Here is a 7,222-nt window from a genome sequence, read left to right on the forward strand (position 1 = left end):
TTCCCTTGTGTTTAACAACCCAACAATGTAAATTGGCATTGCACAGAACGTCCAGCAGGTGGTGCCATGTAATAAAGATCACATTGCACATGATGCAATACAAGGCTGAGAGTCTGGAAAATAGATTTAGGATTTACCAATACAGGTTTATAGGCAGATCTATAACTATATAATTATATGCAATACATAAAGATTAAAAGCAAATCTGGGAGGGGGAATACAAATATAAAAAATGTTATAAAAATAGTGTTATCATTTAGCTGGTGTCAGCACCCACTCCCATTTGCCACTGCAGCACTGTATAAGTAAAAATAAGTTTTTACTGCAATCATACTAAAGTACAGGCAAGTTTTGCAAGTTTAGAGCTACATACACACTGTGGAAATACATGTACAGGTATGATTAGCTGTCATAGGATTTATATTTCTGCACAACAAGTCCTGATTTTCCAAGACATAGCACAGAACAGCCAAGTTAGTAAACTGAGTGCTGTCTAGAAACACAAGCTATGTGTATTCCCTTCTTCCAGCCTTTGATTAGACAGAAAAGCAACAGTAACACATAAATCAACTAATCTTAACAGTCAATTCATAGAAAACATTAGTGAAAGTGTATAATCAAAACACAATTTTGGTGAGGCATTCCCATGCTCTCTTCTCTTGTCAGCACATGTGCACTTCTGAACAACTGATTGGCCTCAAGCACTGCTTCCCCCTTTCCTAGATTGAGCTCCAATGGACCAGGGATTGCAAGATACTGATACCAAGACAAATTTAAATTCGTACACCATTACCGTCAAACTATTAGCCACGAATAATTGCTGATTTTATTTATATTTGCCTGAAATTCATAATATAATTGTTTAACTGCCAAATCTGCAATAAAATCTTTTTTATTTGGCATCACACCACTGATAATAATGATAATGAATGCTGGGGCTGTTTATTAAAGGGATTTGGTGAGATTAGTGTCACTCAGTACGTGTTAGCTGTCATTATGCACAGAAGATTATATATTAGTGCAGTAAGCACAGCTGATGGCGGCCTGTTGGAGGCTGTGATGTTAGAAATAAAAAATATAGATTTTTTTATCTGCAGGTTTATTGAATTAATGAGTCAATGAAAGGATATTTTCAGCTTCATTGGTTGCTTTTTTTTACATGTATTAAATGTTAGCTCTGCCAGTATGTTGTATATGTTGATAGAGTGATTCAGATGTAGGCAGTATATGACATTTCTATATTAGAAATATAAAAAATATAGCTGCTCAGCAAAAGTGACAACTGCAGGGTTGCTTTGGTCAAAGGGCCAACATTTTTTAAGGGGCAGCACCGTGGTTTAGTGGTTAGCACTCTTTGCCTTTGCAGTGCTAGGTCCTAGGTTTGAATCTCGGCCTGGGCACTATCTGTATGGAGTTTGCAGGTTCTCCCTGTGTCTGTGTGAGTTTCCTCCCACATCCCCAAAACTATGCAGTTAGGTTAATTGGCTTTAGACTGCATTAATTACATATGACCATAGTAGGGACGTTAGATTGTGAGCCCTTTTGAGGGACAGTTAGTGACATGATTATGGACTTTGTACAGCGCTGTGTTTTATGATGGCGCTATATAAATACTTGGTAATAATAATATTATAAAGGGCCAATAGGAAAGTGAGGGGGCAGAAGGCAACACAAGGTCTGACACTACAAAGAAGTGTCAGAACTTTACTGCTGAAATGTTCACCCAACATTTAGCTGTGAGTGCAAAAAAAATTGGGGACAATTCACACTTGTCTGCATTGGTGCCTTGCATGAACCCGCGTGTTATGTAATGCATAAACATATGTTGTATTTGTAAATGACATTTGCTAACACATAGCAAATTACTTTTAAGAAATCCATTCCAAGTTTGCTGGATCACCCAGCTTCACTGAAGCTGTAGCTGGTGCCAATGTACAAGCAACAACTGCATGACCGAAAAGGAAACCGTTCTGAGATTTCCTGCGGCGTGCAAAAAAAAAAACGGTTCCCATGCTCTCCTATTCATTTAAATGGGAAAGGGTTGGGACTGCTGTAGGGTCCGTGGCAGAACGCTACGGTAGGTTTAAATTGTCCCTAGTCCAAATGTCAGCAGCAGACACTGTACATGGACTCTAACTGCCAGGAGTTTCAACCTGAAGCAGTTTCTTTTCATGACAGGCTCTCTTTAAATTCTGCTTTATCCATTATTTTGTATTTAAATATACCCTAAGGCGGAAAAACAAAGCAATCATAATCATATGCATCTAATTACATTTTAATTGACTGAAAGATGTTTTCTAACCACTTCTATGAGTTAATGTACTTTGCACATTTTGTATTCGGCTTTAAAGAACCCAACCCCACCACATTCACCTATACTGTGTGAAAAATGTGCAGCTAGAAGAATGATTTTTCTTACCGTAACACAGAGGATATGACTTATAATAAGTATTTTTTCAGTATGCTGTCAATATATTTAGCACATTCTAGATGTCTTTTGAACCGGGAAGGTAATTTCTCTAGCAGCCCTCACATAAATATAAAAAGATTTGCAAAGACTGAACAATTTCCTGTATAATACATTCAGCAGGTGGCTTAGTCATACTTGTTCAGTTCAGATAAAAATCCATGAAGGGTTAATCAAATATTATGTACATGGAAAGTAGACATCGGTTACCAATACCGGGACAGGGGATGTGTCAGCCTTATCACATAGGAGCTTAAAATAATCTTAAAATTATCTGTAGTTACAGTATATTTCCAGTATGAAGACCACGTTAGTATAATCTTTTTTATGTGGCTCAACTCAAACTGTAATGAGTAACAAAAAAAAGTGGGAAATCAAAACGGATCATCAAGCAGCGTAGTAGACAAAAACGAGAGAATGTTGTCTATTCCCACGTTTCGCCTTATAGCTTCCCCGGGGGAGTGCAGAAGCTTTCAGTATGCTGCGAATAGGTGACCAATGAGACGGTCCAAAAATGTGGGGATGCTTGACTGTAAGCAGGTAGGGAGGGAAGGATGGCTAGTGAGTTAGGCTTAAATTAGAAATTAGGCGGTTTTGGCTGTGGATAGATAATGAAGACAGTTGGGTGAGGTTAGATGGAGAATTTTCCAAATAAGGATCGATATATATAATTAAGTTGTGGAATGTTTATTGGAACGAATAAATTTTGAGATAAAGTTCCAAAGAGTGTCAGCCCCGAAAAGATTATTACATGGGAGGAAAAGAATTCAATATCAAGAATGGGAGTTTGGTATAGCTTGGCTATCAAATGTCCAGGAATTATCCAGTGGGCAGAACCATCTTTTTGCACAAAGTATGTACCGTAAGTAAAGAACACATTTCACCCACAGAAGAAGTTTGGGCATCAGGAAAAACTGGTAAGGTCTTCTGAAAAATAAGTTATGCAGAGCCTGACAGTGCAGCAAAATTAGAATGTTGGGCTTTTAATATAGAAAAACAAACAGATCTGTTTTAAAGCCCAACTAAATCCAGAACTGGAGAAAATAAATTCCAAAAGAAATAAGAACGGTGACTATAACCAGTGTTTAGATTTGGTGATAGAATATCTGTTTTTTGGGTCAAATGCTCTTGCACATCCACTAAATTTAATTCTTTCTCATTTAATAATTCAGCCAGTGGAGAGTCAATTATGTGTGACCACCCAAAGTAGAAAGAATATGTCAAATGCATATACCAGACTACATTTCCCAGCCGCTTTGCATTACAGTAGAACCCATACATCTTCATGAGAATGTGGGACCTTTAATTTACAGTAAGTCGTGGTAAGCAATTGTAGGACCTCGGTCTGTTAACAGGAACCTAAAAGACCAGAGAGGTCTTCCATCTATATAATTCCAGGAACTTGGAAGAGGACCAGGCTAAGATGCTGACCATGATGGAGTGAGGAGAGGAGAGTGAAAATTGGGAATAAGTAGGTAAATTTGTTTTATTGCAGAAGGGACTTTACCTGTCCCTTGAGCAATAAAGAACCTAACAAACCTGCAATTTTTTATTATTGAAGTCTGTAAAGTTGGAAAATATCTGAGCTTCCACCATGGGCCTTTGTATTTTTTCCTATATTACAATAAACATTTGTAGCTCAATTCTGCTATTCAGTGCTACCATGTTGTTAGGTCAATTCTTCTTTGTCATTGTCCAGTGTTCTCCCCAAGCCCTTTTAGCTGGGCGCACCACCTGGAACTGGGTTGCTATACAGGGGCTGCCATCCACCTTCAATTTGTTCCCATCCAGTTTAAAAATAATCTGGGTTGAACAATGTAGTCAAACATGACTTGTGACCCCTTTGTTAGGAAGTTGTGGTGAAGCAAGTTATCTTTGACTAAGCGCATTTATTTTATGTAAAAATAACATTAAAAAGACCCCATGCTAAAAAAAGAGCCGCCATCACATAATTGTGGCACACCTGAGCTGCATCCTCATTCTGGGTCATTGACCCAGAAAATATTAGGGATTATTCACAGTCACATGCTAACGCCTGTACAAGTATTGTGAACTGTTGGGCAAGCTTTGGTTATAATCAGCAAGTATGCACAGCAGGTTATGGCACGCATATTCCTTTTCTCTCTGTGCCCTCCAGTGATGACGGGTCAAGAATGCTGTACCACTGCATCCCCCACCCCATCCTCATCTTCCATCTCTGCTGCAAACCTCTTTGGCAATTTGGTGGCCATTGATAATATAACTTCAGCATGTGCAGGAGCTACAATGTCTCCGGCAGCCCAATCTATTCTTGGCAGTGCAGAGAATAGAGCCCGGCTTCACGCTGCATAGTGCATGCTATTCTATTGTCCCTTTTCTATACATATTACAATGATAATTAGGACATAAAAGTTAATTTCGGACTTGATTTGCAGGTTCTCAGCTCACAAAGAGCAAATGAATAATCCTCTCTCTTGTTATCTAATCTTAGATTCTTAGATACTCTAATCTAGAGTATTTGTACTGATACTGAACATTGGCGGTGGTGCTAGATTTTTTTATCTGTCCATTCATGGTCAAAACAGTGCTGATTTTTACATGTATTGCTTAAAGCAGACTTTTAATGACAGATCGAAAGTTCCCTGTCCTTCAACAAAAATGGCTTTAAAAATCATGTGCTGGAGCCTAAAATCCTGCAAGTCCCTTTGCAATGGGATAGAGTGCATTTTTATGGGAATTTGAGCCCCCCAGGTCTCCTGCAAGATCAGGTCACTTGTGTCACCAGAAAAGCTGTAGTAAATGATTTTTTTTGGAGGGGGAACTATTTTAAACAGTTTGCATTAGGAGACGGGGGTTGCTACTAAAAAAGCAGATCGTGCACTTGCTGTGGATCTGCTTTAAAATATAATGGTGGCAATCTGTGTAACTTTAGGTTATGTGACATCAGGAGATTGAGATGTAATCAGCATAGACAAGCCTGACAATGTGAGCTCTGGAAGGTATTTTCACTCTGTCTTCTCACTTTCCTATGGCTCAGTGTGATCTGCCCTGGGCTGTATAACAGTGTGAAGTAGGATAAAAACGAGTGCTTTGTAAAAATCTGTCAGCGACATTAGTATTCTGAGGGAACATCTGATTGTGTCATCAGGCTAGATGGTAAAACAAATAGCTTAAGAAGACCACCGCAGAACTGTACAAAGCCATCATTAGAAGCTAGAGTTACATAGACAGCACAGAAAATCTCCTTTTGTTGAGCCCTGGCAAAGCTGAGCTTGGAGCCAAGAATAAAGATCAGCATAGCTAATCAGTTCGTTAAGTAGAGTACTGTACACTTCACAACATCGCAGCCACTCCTCTCGTGTTTTATTTTCCTACCTGCAATTAAATGGCTTCTATAAGCTTTGTTCAATTCATGTGCAAGTTGTAATTAAGGGGCCGAGCATATCATCCACATCTTTATATTCTGGATGTTTACAAATTGGTTGATGTTCTGAAGCTTTAAAAATGTCCACATTATGGATTCTGTCTGATTATAATGAAACTTTTCATTGCGTCTTTCCCTTGTTACACATAAACGTTGCATCTGACTTCTAATTACAGTTACGTAAATACTGTTTATTAGCTAACTCAGTTTATGAAGTTTAAAGACACCCATGGATATAAGATAATTGTCAATTGATCCAGATAACTTCAAATGTAATGTTGCCCAAGCTGGAATCATTTAATGCATCATCAAAATCTCCACCTTTTGCATGAACATGGATAGTTGAAAAATATGAGCATGCATATGGAGTTGAAACAGTCAATTAAAAGAACAACTGCTTGTGACAAAATGACTTTAACTATTCATTAATCAATTGTAATTGCTGCTGGTTAATGAGACACGTATCAAAGTTTTCTGGATAACATCTCATGGGTTGAGACCAATAAAGAGGACCTTAGTATTTTCACTGTTCAAGACCAACATTTGTAATCATTTCAGCAACAAAACTATCATCTGTCCAGCTGTTCCCCAGATCAGAGTTTTTTTCTACAATTCTTTTTAAAACAGGTGGAGTTCTTCTTCAGGTGTTGACATCACTGCATGTGTGAAGTGGACGTTTCCTATTGACTGATGAAGCATGTGGTTAATGTCCAAATAAACACAATATTTGACCAGGCCCTTACAAGGGCAAAATGGGTTAGAGGATGTTGGAAGGCGGCGAGGGTGTCAAAAGGCTTTAACACATCACAGTGCAGTTACTAACAGTTTCCTCTTCTAAATAAAGTTTGTATCAGCTAAGCTTCAAGCTAAGAAAAGACAGAACCATTAAACATCACAAACCAGAGCCGCTCCCAACTTCCTGAAGATATGTCCATTCATTCTCACAAGCCTTCAATGGATTTTAAATGATGTTAAGTTTTTCCAAAACTGAACATTTAGTAAATCAACATGGAAATACAATGAAAAATTGTGATTTAAAGCCATAGACCTAATATATATTTTACTATTGTAGTGAACAGGGACACTGATCAGTAGAACAGGAGGATTTGTATAGTGTAGGTCAGTGGTCCCCAACCTTTTGGACCCCAGAGTGATGTCATGATGCCAGAACCTGTCCACTCTCCCATCGCAGGTCCGAGCCTGAAACACAACCCACCCACTGCCCTGAGCCTACGATCTATATGAGAGACGAGGTCCTCGGCTCTGGCAGGTGCGCCCCCCCAGTTGGGTCCTTCTCCTGATCACCAAAATGTTCTTGCGGACCACCAGTTGGCGACAGCTGGTGTAGATGA

This window comes from Pyxicephalus adspersus, chromosome 1, assembly GCF_032062135.1.
Source record: "Pyxicephalus adspersus chromosome 1, UCB_Pads_2.0, whole genome shotgun sequence".
NCBI classification, from domain to species: Eukaryota; Metazoa; Chordata; class Amphibia; order Anura; family Pyxicephalidae; genus Pyxicephalus; species Pyxicephalus adspersus.